Source organism: Gopherus evgoodei, unplaced genomic scaffold (assembly GCF_007399415.2).
Source record: "Gopherus evgoodei ecotype Sinaloan lineage unplaced genomic scaffold, rGopEvg1_v1.p scaffold_68_arrow_ctg1, whole genome shotgun sequence".
NCBI lineage: Eukaryota > Metazoa > Chordata > Testudines > Testudinidae > Gopherus > Gopherus evgoodei.
This window is the reverse complement of record NW_022060089.1, coordinates 419,779-435,785: the sequence shown is the minus strand read 5'-3', so window position 1 is coordinate 435,785 and position 16,007 is coordinate 419,779. Positions and strand designations below refer to the sequence as shown.

The window sequence follows — 16,007 nt, the reverse complement described above, 5'->3', positions numbered from 1 at the left end:
AAAAAACACATAGACCAAAAAAAAGGAAAAAGAGCAGGAGTACCTGTGGTACCTTAGAGACTAACAAATTTATTTCAGCATAAGCTTTCATGGGCTACAGCCCACTAGCCCACGAAAACTTATGCTGAAATAAATGTGTTAGTCTCTAAGGTGCTACAAGTACTCTTGTTCTTTCTGCGAATACAGACTAACACGGCTGCTATTCTGAAACCTGTCCAAAAAAGGAAGTTACTGAGACTGATAGAAGAACCCAGTAAGAGACAAGGAATTGATCTGAAAAACAAATATTTGTCTAAACTGTTTCTAATACATTTTTAGTTTCAATTATTCCAGGTAAATCCCTTGGTGTTTCTGACAATATTAAGCAATTCAAGATGTTTGTGCCAATGAATTCTTGGTTCTTGATATGAACCCTGGAGCCCTCTCTGAGCCCTCAGCACTAACTTTAATGCAGAAACAGGCAACTCACCAAAATGCCACTCTGCAGAGAGGAAATCTCCTTACTGTGACAGGAAGACAGGACCCTGAGAATCAGCGTATGAGTCTCGGTCGTCTGACACTTGTTGTGCTGTCCAACAACCGTTATGATTCCCCTGTACAGTCCCTGAGGACTCTCATGTTGGCCAGGACTCTCAGGCAATTCCCTCTGCTCCGTGAGCAGTGGGAAGAGCAGAAAATAGACTCTGGAGAGCTTCAGCCTGTGAGCCTCAGGAATAAGAAGTGACTTGCTGTTAACAGAAGGTCAAATTGTCAGGGCAAAAGGGAATATTAACATTTAGGTGAATCTTGGGTGAAGTAAGATCATTGTCTACATGTCTCTCTGCAGTTTGTGATGATAGTTTGCCTAATGGATAAATTGCCCTTTGTTGATCTGTGTAACTGATTACCAGTGGTGTTTAGAAAACAGAAGGTTACATCTAAAGCCTATTGTTTACCCAGGACTGTATGGGCAAGTGGATGCTAGAAAAATGTATAAAAGCCCCTTGGGTGCTGATGCTGTTTAACTCAGATCTAACTGAGATTTCACGCAGGGGAAGCCTAAGGCACAAGGGCAGAGATCCCAGTTCTGACTGTGCTGCCTTGAAATATAAACTTTGGACTACAACCTATGGACTATTTCTCAAAGAACTCTTTGCAACTACAAAGCTCACCATCTCTCCTATGTATCTGAACTTCAAGAAATGAATTCACGTCTGTACATACACAGATCTTTTAACCATACACTCTCTTGGTTCTTTTAATACATTTTAGTCTAATTACTAACAATTGGCTGTAAGCCTGTATTTGTATAAGATTTGGAATACTCAATAACCTGGGAGGTCATGTGTCCAATCCTTTGGGATTGAGAGAACCTTTTCTTTCCTATGATGAAATGAGATTTTCAGTAATCCTCATCATATTTGACTTGTGCACCTAGGTGAAGGCCTGAGCTGTAGTTATTTTAATAGAGCTCTGTTGCGGGTTTCTGAGTAACCAGTGAGGTTTAACAGAAGCTTGTTTCTGCTGGTTTTGTAAATCTAAGTATTGGAATATCCAATACTTAGATTTACAAAATCTAATATCCAGCTTGCTGGAGGGTTGCCTGCTCTATTCTTTGTAGTTCACCCTAACTGAGTGGCCCCCGATGGGCCCTGGTCACACCATGCCTGTCCTTTCAACTAGGTTATCAAGATTGAGGGGTGGGAAGAGAGGGGCTTTAAGTATTCTCCTAGGACTCGCCAGTGTGGTAGCGAGCGAGAGCCTGGAGCAGTGCAAGATCCAAGGCCTGGTGCAAGATCTGAGGACTGAACCAGAGGCGTGAACCAAAGTCAAGCCAGGTATTAAAGCAGATATTCACAAATTCACTGTTCATCACATGACACTGACAAAGTTGTTGCTAGTGTGCTAGGTACTATGTATTTATGCTAATATATTCCAGCTAGTGCAGATATATCCTGTGACATACTATACATTGGGGAAATGCCCTGTAACCCCCATATTCCTCCTCTGTATATAATTGTGATATTACATATAAAGCATGCCATGTAAGGTATCTGGGGAAAGGTTACAATCTGCTGAACATCATTGTTCTATCCAAATGTGTATCATCAATATATATGAAATTATAAGATTGGAATTGTGTGGTTTTCTCTAAAATATTCTGTGGATTTGGGATACTGGCTCTACAGAGATGATGACAAGGGAGGTAACCAATTCCTGGGTGGATGTTTTTGAACAGAAATCACCATCCATTGTCCAGCGAGGAAGTTACAACTGAATGACTCACCTGCATGCAGCTACACCAGGGGAATTATTCAGCCTGGCCTGGAGACTCAGCAAGGCCCCCAGACATGCCTGGACTTGTGCTCTGTATAAAACAGAACTAAGTGGCTACATGTGGGGCACTTCTCCTGCCCCCACCTTTGCTGCAAGCAACAAGGACACTGAGGCGAAGACTGAAAACACCAGCTAAGGAGACTGATCCAGATTTCAAGATTGAAACCAGTTGACTAAGGATTGCAATAGCCACAGGGTTGGAAAAAATGCTTAATCTAGATCAAGGGTCGGCAACCTTTCAGAAGTGATGTGCCAAGTCTTCATTTATTCACTCTAATTTAAGGTTTTGTGTGCTGGTAATACTTTTTAACATTTTTATAAGGTCTCTTTCTGTAAGTCTATGTTATATAACTAAACTATTGTATTGAAAGTAAACAAGGTTTTCAAAATGTTTAAGAAGCATCATTTAAAATTAAATTAAAATGCTGATCCTACACCACCAACCTGGGGTTCTGTTCACCTAGGCCAGCAGCTGGTTGAGCAGTGCCTGCAGCCAGGACCCCAGACCTGGGTGGGGTCGTTTCAGGGGTCAGGGCCGAAGGCTGGGATGGGGGGGTGTTCAGGGATGATGGCTGGGTGTGTGTGTGGGTCAAGGGTCAGGGTAGAGGGCTGAGGGGTATGGGGGCTGCAGGGCAGACGGCTGAGTGTGTGGGGGGGTCAGGGAAGAGGGATGGGGCTGTGGGGATGCACAGCAGAAGATTGGGTGTGTATTGGGATGGGCAGAGTTCAGGGCAGAGGGCTCAGGGTTTGGGGGTGCAGGGCAGAAGGCTGGGTGTGTGGGGGGGTTCAAGGGTCAGGGCAGAGGGCTCGGGGTTTGGGAGTGCAGGGCAGAAAGCTGAGTGTGTGCAGGGGGTCAGGGCAGAAGGTTGGGGGTGTGTGGAGGGGTTCAAGGGTCAGGGCAGAGGGCTGGGGGGTATGGAGGCTGCAGGGCAGAAGGCTGAGTGTGGGGGGCGGTCAGGGCAGAAAGTTCAGTGTGTGGGGGGCTCAAGGGTCAGGGCAGAGGGCTGGGGAGTATGAAGGCTGCAGGGCAGAAAGTTGAGTGTGTGCGGGGGGTCAGGGCAGAAGGTTGGGGATGTGGGGGGGTTCAAGGGTCAGGGCTTGGGGGTATGGGGGCTGCAGGGCAGAATACTGAGTGTGTGAGGGGTCAGGGCAGAGGGCTGGGGGCATGGGGTTGTAGGACAGAAGACAGTGTGTGGGGGGGATTAGAGCAGAGGGCTGTGGTGCTTGGCCCATAGGGATGCTCCCAACCCCCTGCCCTGAACGGCTCAGGGAGGGGGCTGGAAGAGATATGCCTGTTCCACCCCTTCCCCAAGGCTCCGTCCCCATCTCTCTCTGTCCCCTCTAGGGAGCTGCCTGCATAGTGTTGCTCTTCCCGCCTCCCCCTCGCTAGGGCCATCAGCTGATGGGCGCAGGGAAAGAGAGGGGTAGGGGCAGGAAAGCACCACGCCGGGGGAAGAAGTGCGGGAGATGGAAGCTTGGTTGCCACAGAACCAAGCTTCTGCGTCCTGCTCCCACAGGGGAGAGCGGTGGGCGGGGGGGGCTGAGGGCCAGGACTGCGGCAGGTGGCTGCGAGCCGTTCAAAATCGGCTCGCGTGCCATATTTGGCACATGTGCCACAGGTTGCCGACCCCAGATCTAGATGTTGCCCAGTCTAGTAAGTTTGAGAGTTTACACTTCATGCTTCTATTTTATTTCTTTTGGAAACTAACTGACTTTTTTGGCTATCACTTAATATCGCTTTAAAACTATCATTTATAGTCAACACATTTGTTTTACTGTTCATCTTTACCAGTGAGTTTGTGTGAAGTATGTGGCAACTCTACTCAGGTTTCATAAGGGCTGGTGTAGATCCACTTTCAATTGATGAGGTGGTGAACCAATTAATACATCTGCATGGATCATCTTGGACTATGCAAGACAGTATATTCCAGAGATCTAGTGCTGGGGGGTGGGAGGAGGCGATTTGGCTTTGGTGCCTTTCTCTGCTTAATTCATGAGTTGCTCTGGGACCATTCATGCAATCTAGCTGGATGTGGGGGTCTCCACCTGTGGCTGTGCTGAATGATAAGAGCACTGTGAGGGGTTGCTGCTGGTCAGAAGCAAGGCTTTGTGAGAGACAGCTTTGTGAGAGAGTTAAGTGTGCACAGTCCCAGGTTGCACCCCAGGGGTCCTGTAACAAATCCTACTTTTGTAAAAGATAAGATAGTTTGACAACAGAATGAATAAAAATGATTTGTCTAGGAGGGGAAAGCAGAGACTCCTGCTGCTGACTGAGCCAGTTGGCACTCAGATATTAGCATACCTGAAACCATGGAGGGAGGGAGTAATGGCCTTGCTTTGACGGCAATAAACTTGGTGGAGTGCCTTTGTCACCAAACCGTGCCAGTGGTCTTTCTTAATGAGTAACATCGAGGTCTACTGAATGAGCAGGCTGCCTATTCTACTAATACTGATAACACTGGAACTCCAAGGACACAGGCACTGAGCAGCCTGAACAATGTTACCGAGACAACAACATTTCAGCCTCCAGCACTTAACGACGGCCAGCTGACACTCTGGGGAACAGTTACAACAGTCACTGACTTGCTCCAAAGAGTAGAGTCATTCTCACCTGGGCTCAAAATGTGGCCACTGCCTCAGTTGCTGGGATTCAGTTACTACCCCATTCACCAAAGTAATTTCCTCTTAGACGTGGCTAAGGATAAGATTATGTCACTTTGATCCCAGAATCCTGGACTTTCAGAGACTTCCATGACATTGTCCACTTTAGCGCTGGGGTGTCAGAGCCAGAACTGTCAGCCAGTGCTGGCAGTGGGGGGCCTGAAGAGCTGTCAGCCCCAATGGCAGCAGGTACTGAACTCAGGTTTTAGCCATCGCCAGCCGTGTTCCCTCAGTCTCTGTGGCATGACCTGGTGCCAGACCCCTGTCTATATTTCTCTTCATGAAAGCAACGTCAGTGTGTCTTTTCATGATATCCAAGGAGAGCTGCCTTTACTCTATGGTAATCAAGGCTGGTGTTAGACTCCCTGGGGGCCAGGAGAAAAAATAAGGAGTGGACCCATTGCCTGGGGCCAAAGGCAGCGTTTGTTGCCTGGGGCAGAAGCCTGAGCAGCCTGGCATTGCCACTCACCGCTCCCGAACATCCCCCCATGCCCCCTAGCAGGGTACACTCCACGGTGTGAAAACCTCTGCTTTAGTGCGATTTATTTTTGAAGATTTTTTCTGAAGCACTTTTGATGATTACATTACTTTAATACTCACATAACATTTACTCACAGTGGCTATGCATAAACGATATAACTTCGCTTTGTGGCACTTCCTGTTCTATTTAGCTCCAGGCAATTTCCCTGCTTGTTAGCCCCTAATGCTGGCCCCGGGGGTAATCCTCAGCAGCCATCAGGTTAAGCCCCGAGTTGGTGGCCTAGGCTGGTCTAGTTGGGGGGGAGGGGGCTAACAAGACAGCTCAATATTCAGGGGGCTACTGCATTGCTACCACCACCTCCTCGAAGGTGGTAAGTAACACCTTCCTGTCATCACCAGGGTCCATCTTCATGATCGTACCAGGATAAAACTGGGATTTGAAGTCTCACTGTCAGATTCCCCACTGCCCTTGGGGACTGGAGAAAGGACGGTGTTTGTTGCACCAGGCATTGCTGCTGATCCGTGTCCTATTTCCGCAAGGGAGGAGGCTTTGCTGGCCCCCTGGGAAGCTCAAGAGCCACCCCTTTCCCAGAGCTGCCCCATCTAACTGGAGTTCCCTCTTTTTAGCTCTTCCTCCAATTCTGGTATTATTTGTGAGAGTGGTGGAGCAGGGCTTTTCTGGCCCAAAGCAGCTCCTGAACCCCTGCTACCCTAGTCTGGGGTTATATGCTCGCTCTGCCACATACATGCTTTCAAAATGTGTTGCTATTTTGTCATCCCCAAATGCCTGAGCTATCTGGACTGGACATCTTTTGACCACATCCCCATCCCCCAAAGGCTTTTGGCATTTCTCTAGCTCAATGCAGCCAGTCTTGTAGTTTGTATAGTTGCAGGTTTTATCAGCATTTTTCTCTGCTTTTGATGTTTGTTTTTCCAGTCCTTCACTAGAGCGATACATGTAATGTTCGCTAACATCGTTCTCCTTCTACACAACTATCATCTGCACACAAAGCTCCGTTGTCCAGTACTTTCAGTGAACATGTAACTTTCTTCCCACTTAGTGTGAAATGCTCTTTTCTCTGCACCAGCTTTTCTTTCCCTAAAGGCAGCCACTGACATTACTTGCACCCTTGCACTTAGATTACTGTTGTACCATATTTTAATGTGTTGGGCTGAAAATCCACGAAGCACATGCCACAATAAACACAATGCAAAGCTCTGCTCACAGCAGAAACTCAAAAACAACCACCTTCCTGACTCAGGGCACCTCTACACTACCATGGTAAATCCATAACTTGAGTTATGTGAGTAATGTAACTGAAGTCAAGGTAGCTAAATCCACTTACTGTGGTGTCTACATCGCGCTGTGTCAATGGGAAACACTCTCCCATCGACTTCCCTTATGCTTCTCAGGGTGGTGGAGTACAGAAGTACAGATGGGAGAGCACTCTCACGTTGATTTAGCATGTCTTCACCAGACCTGCAAACTCAATGTTGCTGCATTGATTGCAGCAGTGCCAAAACCAGGTTCTCGGGGAGGAGACTCAGTCAGCGGCCTCACAGTCAGCAGCTTCCATGGGGAGCAGGGATCGCAGAGAGCTGAACATGGTTTTGTGGTTGGACTAATCATCTTATGGGCCTGAGCCTTGGTGGCCAGCTGCTCAGAAGAGTCAGAATTACAGAGTTAGAAGGAACTGCAAGGGTCATCTAGTGTAACCCACTGCCAAGACGTCCTTCTGCTGCCCTCTGCCCTCCTTTCTCAACCTTCAGCCATGTTCCAGAAACCATGCCCCCATTCTCTCCTCCAGCTGGGCTATCTCCCTCATCCTCCGCAGCTGCCTCTCTTCACTGTGTTTCTCTCTGAACTCCAGCTGTTCCTCTGCCTTGGTCACACCGTCCTGCAGCATTTCATCCTTTTCCTTCTCCCACACCAGCTGAGTGTCTTGTCCTCCAGGCTCCTGGTTCCTTTTCTCTGCCCATCTGAAGTGTGTTAGTAAATATTAATTTTAATGATTTTTGTATTTAAAGCTCCTGTATTTCTTTTAGATACCAACCAAAAGCTTTTTTTATTTTGTGGGGTTTTTTTTAGATGAGGTGACCAGATCTGCACACAGTATTCAAGATTCCATGGATTTATATAGTGGCAATATGATATTTATTGGCTCATTATCCATCCCTTTCCTAATGATTCCCAACATTGTATTCGCTTTTTTGACTGCCACTGCACACTGAGTGGATGTTTTCAGAGAACTATCCAGAATGATTCCAAGATCTCTTTCTTGAGTGGTAACAGCTAACTTAGACCCCAGCATTTTGTATATATAGTTGGGATTGTATTTTGCCATGTGCATTACTTTGCATTTATCACCTTTGAATTCCATCTGACTTTCTGTTGCCCCATCATCCAATTTTCTGAGAGCCTATGGAATAATGGCCATGGCTTCAGTATTAAGGATCTTAGTAATTCAGGGGAAATGGAAAAATCAATAGCATCCTGAAAGGTGAAAATATAGTTTTTGGCTTTTATATTTTTTTGAATATTTGGGGAAATTTAGGGGTATGTGGATATACATATGGGAGTACCTCTAGGATGGAGGTATGGTTCAAAGAGGATAACACATTTGACTACTCATGGGACAGGACAGGAAAAACAGGACCAAGGAAAAGCAGATGTAAATAGAAACCTTTTGAGATAAAATTTGAGGTATGATGGGAAGATGGCAAAAATGTGACATGGGACTATCTAAAACCAAAAAGTTTGGAAGAGCAATGAACATGCTTGTATATACTAAGGGTGGGGGATGTCAACTAATGTTTAGATTTAATTAGGATGAGAAAAATCTGAATATGAATACTCTGAATGGTACTTTTTGGAGTTTGGGATTTTATGTAATCACTTTAGATGTCATTCAAGAAAAGGAACTGGCTAATATTCATGTGGGATGGAATGAGTCAATGGCTCTCAAAATACGGGAAACTAGTAAAATACTGGATTCTTCTATAATGAGAAGATTAAGTTGCTTTAGGAAAATTAAAAGGGGAGTAGATTTTCAGGGATATGGTCCGTTGTTTATGTTTATCAATCAAATATCAGAAAAGAAGTTTGATCCAAGAATAATGGCAGATGAACACTCGTATAGAAAGGGAGAAGTAATTGAAGCCCCAGCCATAGTGGACCAATCAGTCCGGTTGGAAGGAATGCAAATAAACATAAGTACACAACATTCAGAGTGCAAACCATATGCCTTACCTCTACTACAAGCATGGGGACAATGGGGAGATTGGACTATATGAAATACAACAGGTAAAGGGGAATATTTTGTAGCTGGTATTGGTGTTGTAGCTGGATTTTTAAACTCATTTGATATTGAGATGTTACATGGGGCCATATCAGCGTTGGGTAAGGTTTGGGGGCTATACAGACACATGTGAAACAAAATGTTGGTGCATTCTCCAAGCAAGGAATAAGAAGTGTGGAGCTCCAGTTGACACAGGGGCAAGCCTTAAAAATGTCTCTAAATGTGAATGTATATGGTGTGTCTGAAATCAACAATAAAACTATACTAACAATATGACATGTACAGATGCAAACTTATGGGCTACAATACAGAGAAAGTACAGTCAATGTGTTCAGTAAGGGGCAAAGGCCTTTTGAATGGCTGTGGTCCCAAACTCCCTACTGTAGCTCAGTTCTGGCTCCCCACTGGCACATCTGGTCTGTGCTGACCCAGCTGCCTGTTCTGGTGTGCTCCAGTTGCAGCCCCCCAGCTGTGTCTCAGCACCACTGCTCAGGCTCAAGCCCACATCTACCTTCTGGGCTGTTTCTCTGGCCCTTGTGTTTCTTACTCCTGCTACTCTGCCTCTAGCTCAGCTTGAGGTGCTGCTCAAGTTTTCCACATTTCTACTGCATTAATAGCCCATAATCGCGTGAAACTTAACCTAAAAGTAGCCCCATCTATTTCTTGAAACAAAGGGGTCTTTTTATTCACACATTCATTTATACATCAGATAACAAATGAAAGCTTTCATTACATACCTACTACAGATCTGATTTTTTTAAAAAGGTACAAGTCCCAGCAGGAGTTCATCCACATTAGCAACAAATCTCTGAGACTACAAAGGAATTCAAAATTAAACCCACAATACTGATACTCGTATCCTGATTCAAGGTTGGCAGGAGTTTCAAACAAAAACCAGCAAATACCGGTGTCAAAAAAGACCCAAAGTAGTCCAAAATGTATGTAGTGTAAAAACAGCAAGAACATTATTATATTATTTCTATTTGCATTCAGTGACAGAAGTGAATGTTCATATTTTGAGTTGAATTAGTTTGTTACTGTTAGTCTGTAAAAGGCAACATTTCATCCTTGCTGTCTTCATCAGAAGTACGTTTCTGCTGTTGATCATACATCTCAGCAGTCACCAGTGCAATCATTTCTTTCATTGCTGCAAACCGTTCACAATAGATCATGTGTGGCTGCGTGTACATCCCCACATAAAGAATGTTCTCTAAAACGTTCACTTGCATCTTGTTGAGCTGTTTAGTTTTTATCAAGTTCATCCAAATAACATCCAACTGCAGCATTGCTAAAAGGTAGTGACACCAATGAAAGAGCAAACAAGCCAAGTTTGCTAAAGTCTTTGTCTTCAGCAACATCTGTGTGTTTGAGAAATTCAGTTCAAAACTGCTAAACTTGGTTGTCCTGAGTATGAGACAAAACTATCCACTGCTGCTTCAACTCTCCAGGGTCTCTACAAAACAATGGCAAAAATGGAATATCAGCCATTATAGGTCGAGAAGGTCTTAGTACTGAAAACAATTCAATCACTGAACTTTTGGTGGCAGTTTCTGTGTAATCCATTTCCCACACTCCAAGATGAATTCTCAACTCATACTTTTGATGTCTTTGACAATGGAAATGGTTAGTGTGTATTTTGAAAGTTCCAGCTGAAAGTGTTTCCAAAATCAACTGCGCAAAGTGGTAAGTTATTGGACCCCAAGGCGATGTCGTAGCTTAAGACAGCAGTCTGTAACCTGGGGTTTCCAGAATCCCCAGCAAGAGTAATTTAACTATTTCACTCCAGGCGGTCTCTGGAATAAATCAGTGGGAACTCAGCAATCATGAATCAAATACAAGTAATCATGCAATCGTCTAACTCCACGGTTTATTAGATTTAAGCATACACAGACATAAGCAATAGGTTTAGAACATCCCAGCTATTTCACCTAACATCTGGAATGGCATTGAGTAATTAACAACAGGTTCGCAGTGGCCAGTAGCTCACTTGCTGGGGAGAAACAGTGCCAGGAAAAAGTCTCTCAAGATGGCTTCATAGGACTGCTCTAAAGTACATTGTGTTAGCTATTCTTTAGTAACTTTTACAACACACATAGGATCATGACTTTTCCCAATTTTCATTAAACTTCTACTATAAGAGGTGTCTAGACTCAAGGTTTTCATGCATTTATTTTCTTTCAATCTCCCTTATTCACATCTGTCCAACTCCTCCCATTTATATTGGCAAAAACTGCTAGCTACATTTTGACCTTGCATCTAAAAGCCTTCCTTCCAATTAATCCTAAACTATGTGGAATTCAATTTTTGTAATTCATAGTGGCTGAGTGCACATCATATGATTGTAATTGGCTTGATCACATTCTGGGGTACACACCCCTCAAATCCAGAGTAATTGTCATAAACAGATAGCTAAGGGTTAATGTCTCTTTCACCTATAAAAGGGTTAACAAACATTAACCTGAAACACCTGACCAGAGGACCAGTCAGGAAACAAGACTTTTTCAAATCTAGGTGGAGGGAAATTTGGGGTGTGAGTTCGTTGTTCTTTGTCTTGGGTCTGTGCCCTCTAGGCTCTGAGAGTGATTTTTCTAGCTCCAGGCTTCCTAATCTTCTGTTTCCAAATTGTAAGTACAAGGATAGTAAGACAATAGGTTTATATTGTTTTTTTGTATTTACATGTGTGTAGTTGCTGGAATGTGTTAAATTGTATTCTTTTTGGATAAGGCTGTTTATTCATTTTTTTCCCTTTAAGCAATTGACCCTGTATATTTTCACCTTAATACAAAGACCATTTTATGTCCTTTTTCTTTCTTTTTATAAAAAGCTTTCTTTTCAAGACCTGTTTGAGTGTTTTTCACTGGTTAAGGCTAAGAAACGAAGGGAGGGGGAAAGTCTCTTTGTGTTTACTAAGCCTGACCTTGCATACCCTCTAGGTGAGGTGGGAGAGAGGTTAGATCTCTCGGTACTTGTGTTTCAAGGACTTGAAGCAGGGAGGGTGGAATCCTTTTGTTTAGATTCACGGAGCTTGAATCTGTATATCTCTCCAGGAACTCAGGGAGGGAACACCTGGAGGGGAAGAGGGAGAAGGGAAGTGGGTTATTTCCCTTTGTGGTGAGAGTCAAGGAATCTGGGTCTTGGGGTCCCTTGGGAAGGTTTTGGGGAGACCACAGTGAGCTAGGCACTGTATAATTCCTGGCTGGTGGCAGCAATTTCCAGGTCCAAGCTTGTAACTAACCTTGGAGGATTTCATGCTAACACCCATATTTTGGAAGCTAAGGTCCAGATCTGGGAAGAAATGTTATGACAGTAATACAATCCATTTGTCAAAAACAGTTTCAGAACTCTCCCTAGTAAGTGCTATAGAATACTCTCAATTCCTGCTACAGCTTTCTTGTATTAGCACTTTCCCATAGAAACTTCTGCTTTATCTTCCAAGCCTCCTGAAATAATGGACATACAGAAATCAGGTAAAATGTGTTCACCAAATCACTGTATACTTGACAAAAAAGTTCAGCATTGTAGCTGATTTCTTTGACTTTGGCTATCTGAAAGTGTAGCTTCTGTTCTTCAAACTGACCAAGAACCCTTTTTCAAACAGGGACTATTGGAAATACACCTTGCATCAGAAAACTGCAGTCTCTTCTGGTGAACTGACAATAACAGGCAGGATGAGTGATAGGTTGTGGGGGGGGGATCAGGGCTGGTGGGTGTTGCTGAAAATGGTCAGTTGATTGGGAGAGCAAGGGAAATCAGCAATCGAGAGATCAGTGCTTGATGATGGAGTGATAAAACATTAGATGAGAGGAACTTCTCAGACTGTGAAATCCCACAATGCTGAGCTCAGTGAAACTAGAAAAGAGCACCCTTGATTAACAAGCAGATTTCGTTTCTCCCGCTTGTCAGACAGGTTTAAAGTCAGTAGCCCCCAGTGATCACATTCTGCAGGCATATTTGAACATTTTGTCACTAAGATCTTTGGTTTTGACCCCATAAATGATAGGGTTGAGCATGGGAGGAACAAGAAGATGGAGGTTGGCCAAGATGATGGGAACGTGGGGAGCGAAGCCCTGACTGAATCGGTGTGTCAGAGTGGAGAAGAGGAAGGGAGTATAATAAGTCAGCATCACACAGATGTGGGCTGTACAGGTGTTGAGGGCTTTCAGGTAGGCTTTCTTGGAGGAGATTCTGAGGACGGCCCTGATGATCAGACCATAGGACAGGGCAATGAGTGTCAGGTCTAACCCAATGACTAAAACCACTATCACCAAGCCGTACAGCCTGTTCACTGTGATGTCCCCACATGACGTCTTTGCCACAGCCATATGGTCGCAGTACATATGGGGGATAATGCGGTTGGCACAGAATGGTAACCTGCTCAGGAGCAGGGGCAGAGGCAGGATGCAGAGAACAGCTCTTATCAAACCCACTAGCCCTACCTTAGCTATTCATGCGTTGGTGAGGACGGTGGCGTATGTCAGAGGGTTACATATGAAAACGTAGGGATCAAAGGCCATTGTCACAAGGACAGCTGAATGCATAGTAGAAACTGTGTGAACGAAGACCATCTGGGTGAGGCAGCCAGCCACAGTAATGCCTTTCAAATTGAACCAAAATATAGACAGTGCCTTTGGAATGACAGAGGTAGACATTGCTATGTCTTTGAGCACCAGCATGCAGAGTAGCAGGTACATCAGCTTGTGCAGGGTCTGTTCTTTGCCTACAATATACAGAACTGTGAAATTTCCCAACATTCCAATAATGCAGAATGTGGAGAAAGGGATGGAAATCCAGAAATGGGCAGGTTCCAGGCCAGGGATGCCTGTAAGGATGAATGTGGAAGGGTCAAAAGGTGTCAGGTTGAAAACTGCCATGAGATGTTCAATGCATTGGATGGGCTCAGAAAAGCTTAAAGTGCCTGTGAAGGAAGAGAAGCACAACAAGGGGGATTACATACTATAGAACAAATAGCATGGCAAATATTTTATAATTATTACCAATCTACAATGGGGGTGAACAGTGACATTGCAACATCTGCAGATGGCACCAGATTACTTAGGTTACAGCCAAGTTCAGAGAAGTCCTCAGAGGGAGCTAACAAAACCAAATGAAATGTCAGAAACTGCAACTTGCATGCCCTTTGGAGGGAAAATTTGAACTCCTCAAACATCTTTCCGAGTTCTGATTGAACTCAAAACAAAAACCTGGGTGTCAATCATGGTACACAGCTCTGTGAAACCCTTTTCAGAGTTTAAGCAGATACAGAAACTAAGCAAAATATTGGGATCCAGGAGGAGTGGGATGGGAAATCATATAGAAGATAGAATGCCATGAGATCAGTCAGCCAATGTTTCACCCTTCTCTGGACTCCTCTGTGTAGTACTGGGCACCCTTCTCACACAGGATATTGCAACAAGAGGGGTTCATGGATGGGCAACGAGAATGATCAATGGCCCAGGGAAACTCTCACATGGACATATGTAGAGAAGCCTGGGTTTGTTACCTTTACACAATAGATGAATAAGAGGAGACATGAGAAAAGTCTAGAAAACACTGACTGGTAGAGAGTACATCAAGAATCTGTTTTCCCTTTCTCATGGTAGAAGATGAAGAGGACATTCAATTAAATTGAAAAGTAGCAAATTCAAAGGAGATTAAAGAAGAATATTTTCTTCAGTTCACGTCTAATGAGGAATTGCTTTCCAAAACTAGTTGTCAGCATGAGCTAAGCAATAATCAGGAAGCATTTGGACATTTACAGGGGTAGTGAGACTCTCCAGTTACAATTCTTACAGATAAATAAACATTATGGAAAGCCTATATGCCCATATGTTTCAGGGCACAATTGATCTCTAGTTGTTAGGCATTAGAGTGACACCATAAGGACTGATAGGTCATCCCCCCATCTACTTACTGCTGTTTTCTTACACCTTCTTCTGCAGCCCCTGGGGCAGTCACTGTCAAGAGAGGACACTGGACTAGATAGAAAATAGGTCTGATCCATGATGAAATTCCTATGTTGTAAGGGAGCCAAGTTTCCCCCATGGAACATTCTGCCAATACTATAACATGGTTAAAAAAATAACTAGATAAGTTCATGGAGGATAGGTCCATGAAGAGCTATTAGCCAGAATGGGCAGGGATGGTGTCCCTAGCCTCTGTTTGCCAGAAGATGGGAATGAACGACAGGGGATGGATCACTTGATGATTCCCTGTTCTGTTCATTCCCTATGGGGCACCTGGCACTGACCACTTTCAGTAGACAAGATGCTGGGCTAGATGGACCTTTGGTCTGACCCAGTCTGGCCATTCTTATGTTCTTATGAAACAGACATTATCATGCTGGGCTATGACTTTGTGCTAAAAAAATGGGCACTAAGGTCTTGGTATTTTGGGTTACAGGCCTGTAGCTGTGTCACTTCCCTTGATTCTTTTGGTGAGACACTTTCTTGCTGGCAACCAACTTTGTCTCAGACATAAATTACAGGTGTTAACTGACAAATGTAAGCAAATATATGTGTCTACAACTCAGCTCCTAACTGTTCACATGCCTGAATATCAGTGAAGTTTCCAGATGACACAAAAATTGGGGAATTGTAAATAATGACGAGGACAAGTCACTGATTCAGTGCAATCTGGATTGATTGGCAAATTTAGTCAAAACATATGACATATATTCCAATATAGCTATTCAGATATCTACATCTAGGAACAAAGAATACAGCTGATGCATACATGCTGGGGTACTATAATAGGCAACGTAATGACTCTGAACAAGATTTGGGGGCGTGAAAGGGGGATTAGATTAACCTGACCATGTGGCCCAAAGAACCAATATGATCCTTGCATAATAACACAAGAATTATAAGAAGATTAGACTCAATCTTATGAGTCCAATGATAGACTCAACAAATCTCAGTCTTTTTAGTTTAACAAAGATCATTATGAGTGTCTTGAAAACAGTCTGTAAGTACCTACATGGGGAACAAATATTTAATAATAGGTTTTTCAGTCTAGCATACAGAGGTTTAACAAGATCCAATGGCTGGAAGCTGAAGTTAAAGAAATTCTGACTGGAAATAAGCCATATATATTTTTTTTAAATGTGAGAGTAATTAACCATTTTTTTCTATCCACGGCCATATTCAATTAAGCCCTGTGGGGAGAATTTCTCACATGACTACAGAACCTTGTCAATATTAAAAGAGGTGTGTATATCACAAGGCTGAGGATCATGTGAGGCATTGCATGGAT

The 16,007-nt window shown here is 43.9% G+C and overlaps 1 pseudogene; it reads right to left on the bottom strand.

The window, feature by feature from the left end:
- Nucleotides 1-12,688: 12,688 nt before the first annotated feature.
- Nucleotides 12,689-13,333, bottom strand: LOC115643713 (annotated as a pseudogene).
- Between the last annotated feature and the right edge of the window lie 2,674 nt (nucleotides 13,334-16,007).